The 3805-nt window shown below is 37.8% G+C and overlaps 1 pseudogene; it reads left to right on the forward strand.

The window, feature by feature from the left end:
* The first annotated feature begins 1207 nt into the window (after positions 1-1207).
* Positions 1208-2333, forward strand: LOC110205452 (actin, cytoplasmic 1 pseudogene; annotated as a pseudogene).
* Positions 2334-3805: the final 1472 nt, after the last annotated feature.

Genomic DNA, 3805 nt, shown 5'->3' on the forward strand with positions numbered 1-3805 from the left:
CTGTAAAACTTGGACTCAGTCAAAAGGCTGTACCCAAGACCTAGAAGGCCACATATGGCCTTGTGGTTACAGATTGCCCACCCCTGGTTTAACCCAAAGAAGAGAAGACTCATGAAATACATAATAACTATCTGACAGTATTTAAAGTGTTTTCCTGATGATGGGAGACTTGGTAACTGTTTTTTGTCCCCAGAAGGCTAGATCAGGGACACTGTTTCAAAGTTTCAAAGAGGGTAATTTAGGCTTCCTGTTATGAAAACTTTTCTAACAATTGAAACAGTCTGAAAATAGAATGAGATGTCTCTAGTGGTAGTAGGTTTCCTCTCCTTGCAGGTTTCCAAGAAAAGGTTGAATAACTATTTTCTCTGTTGAGATTCCTTTTGCGTATGGGTCAAGCTCAGGAGTGTGCTGGTAAATATTTTGACCTGCTGTCTGAAAAAAAATGCAGTACATACTTTTAAATTTAATGTGTATTAAAAATATTTTCTCTATCACTTTCTTAAATCTACATAATCAATAAAACAATAAATCTAGCCTTGATTTGTAGCATTTGCTGATTTCAGAGGTGTAAAGGCTCACACTGACAAATTTCACAATTGGCTCCTGCAAGTCTATATGAGCTAATTCCAGAACACACTTGGCTGAGCTACATGGCCACAGAGAGGTCTCTTCCAACTCTAAAATTCTGTGATTCTATTAAAGATATGAAGATAGTTCCTTTGCTCCTCCATTTCTAAAAGGCTATGCTCAGAGTTTTCTGGATAGGAAAGCCAGAATAAGACCTAGAGTCTTTGATCTCCCATTTCAGTCTTTCAGAGATCTGTGATGTAAATGGTGTGGGTAATCTTTCTACCAGAATAAACTACATCCCTCCTTAACATAAACATGGATTGCTTTTGCTTAAAAAAATCATTAACTTGTAAGTAACTCTTTAGTGATGAGCCTCTCTGAAATTTCATGACCCTTTCCTCATTATTTATTATGCACGTCATAGATGTACAATCTAATGCTTAGACCATACTGAAAAACTTTCTAAATGAGAAGGATGTACCAGAGAATGTAAGTAGTTTGTTTAGCCTTTAAGAAACTTTAAGGGGCTGTGAGCTCTTCCACCCAATGTGCACTTGCCTCCCCACTACCTCCATGTGTGGCAACACCTTGTCTATCTTTTTCTTAAGGGTTTAAACTTACCACTTCAAAGTTTGCCATGGACACTGATATTGCTGCTCTGTTTGTTGCAATGACTCTGGGATGTGCAAAACTGGCTTTGCTGGAGATGATGCCCCTTGGGCTGTCTTCCCTTCCATTGTTGGGTGCCCCAGACATGAAGGTGAGATGGTGGGTATGGACCAGAAAGACAGTTACTTGGGGGATAAGGCCCAGAGCAAGACAGGTATTCTGACCCTGAAGTGCCCCATTGAACATATTGTCACCAACTGGGATGACATGAAGAAGATCTGGCATCATACTTTCTACAAGGAACTCCATATGGCCCCTGAAGAGCACACTTTGCTGCTTACAGAAGCCCCCTGCACCCCAAAGTCAACAGAGAAAAGATAACTCAGACTTTGTTTGAGACCTTCAGCACCTTGGCCATGTACGTTGCCATCCAGGCTATGCTATGCCTGTATCCTTTGGTCATACCACTAGTATTGTGATGGACTCCAGTGATGGTGTGATCCACACTGTGCCCATCTATGAAGGTTATGCCCTTTCCTACATTATCCTGTGTCTGGATCTGACTGGCTGTGATATGAAGGACTACCTCATGAAGATCCTGACCAAGAGAGGGTACAGTTTCACTACCACATCTGAGAGGAAAGTCGTGCATGATATCAAGGAGAGATAAGCTGTGCTGTGTCGCCCTAGACTTTGAGCAGGAGATGGCCACTGCTGCTTCTAACTCCTCTCTAGAAAAGAGCTATGAGCTCCCTGGTGATCAGGTTATCATCATTGGCAAAGAGAGGTTCCTATGCCTAGAAGCTCTCTTCCAATCATGTTTCTTAGGTATAGAATCCTGTGGAATCCATGAAACTACCTTCAACTCAATCATAAAGTGTAATGCTGACATCTGTAAAGATTTGTATGCCAATACCATATTGTCTAGTGGTATCATCATGAACCCAAGCCTTGCTGATAGGACGCAGAAGGAGATTATAGCCCTAGCTCCCAGCACAATGAAAATCAAGATCATTGCTCTACCTCAGCACAAATACTGTGTCAGGATTGGAGGCTCCATCCTGGCATCTGTTTCTACTTTCCAGCAGATGTGGATAAGCAAGCAGGAGTATGATGAATCTGGGCCCTCTATTGTCTACCACCAATGCTTCTAAATGGACTGTGTTTTTTTGTTTGTTTTTCATTTTTGATTTTGTCAGAGGGTGTTACATAATAATTGCCCCCCGAAAAGAGATGAGATTGGCATGGCTTTATTTGTTTTGGGTTTTTTTTTTTTTTGGCATTTGACTCAGGATTTAAAAACTAGAATGGTGAAGGTGATGAGCTAAGTACATTGGAGGCAAACATCCCCAAAGTTCTATAGTGTGTCTTTGGGATTCTGATTGTACATTTTTAAGCAATCGTTCCAAATGTTATATAATGCATTGTTACAGAGTTACAAGCCTCTGTGAAGGCTGTCCTCTGCTAGAGCAAAGGAGTTACATAATAGAAATCCAGATGGGGAGGGGGGAAGGTACTCGTATTGTTTACATGTAAATAATGTAACAGTTTCAAAAAAATTTTTTTGTATCTTCTTTCTTAATACTTGTTCTTTTTTTTAAAGTTGTGAGCCACAAAGAATGCCCCCCTAAATTCCTCCTGGCCCCCAAACAAAATGCAAATGAACACTTCACAATCTACCTAAAATGTTTTATGAGATTGGTGCCAGTATTTGGGGGAGGGGAGGGGCTTTACCTGTACATTGACCTAAGACCAGTTCGAATAAAAGTGTATATATTAAAGAAAAAAAAAGAAAAGAAATTTTAAGGAATCACCAGAGACCACTGAACCATAATGAGACATTGTCAGACCAAGATTTTAGTTAGGGTTCACCTCTAGCTTATACATATAGCATAGCAGATAGACTGCTGCTCTGGGAATCAGGAAGATCTAGGTTCAAATCTTAATTCTAACACTTATACAATGTATGGCCTCTCTGAGCCCCTAGTTCATCAGTAGTTAAGTCAACAGCCATTTATAAAGCAATTTACTAAATGTCAATTTAATTTATAAAATGTCAGTTATTATTTTCATCATAGATGCAGTTTAGATTGAAACAGTAATGGATAACAGTAATGTCCTGCTATTATTATTTTATACTTAATTTTCTTCAGATGATTCTAAATGTGGATAAAATGTTTCCTTTTTGTAATTAAAAAGTACTTGTTACGTAAGCACATTGAAAGAATATTTGTAATTATATTATATTATGTTATATTTATTGCTATTATTATTATATTAATATGATTACTTCATCTTCATTATCATCATCTCACTGACATGGTAATGTCTTCCATCAGTAAAGGTAACAACCCATCCACATCTTCACATGATTTGTGATTTATATCTATATCTTCCATATTTATATTTACAACAAATTGGGGGAATTTTTTCCTCAGAGTCTTTTGGAATAGAATGCAGTATTATTATTCTTTAAGAAATTATGTATGTAATGATTACAGAGAAGCATGGGAAGAATTATATGAACTCATGGAAAGTGAAGAAAATAGAAGCAGGAAAACTATGTACAATAATGTAATAATGTAATACAGTAATGTAAATTTTAAAAGAACAAAATAATCAAAAT

The sequence above is a fragment of the Phascolarctos cinereus genome, unplaced genomic scaffold, assembly GCF_003287225.1.
Source record: "Phascolarctos cinereus isolate Bilbo 61053 unplaced genomic scaffold, phaCin_HiC Scaffold_5;HRSCAF=322, whole genome shotgun sequence".
Taxonomy (NCBI): domain Eukaryota; kingdom Metazoa; phylum Chordata; class Mammalia; order Diprotodontia; family Phascolarctidae; genus Phascolarctos; species Phascolarctos cinereus.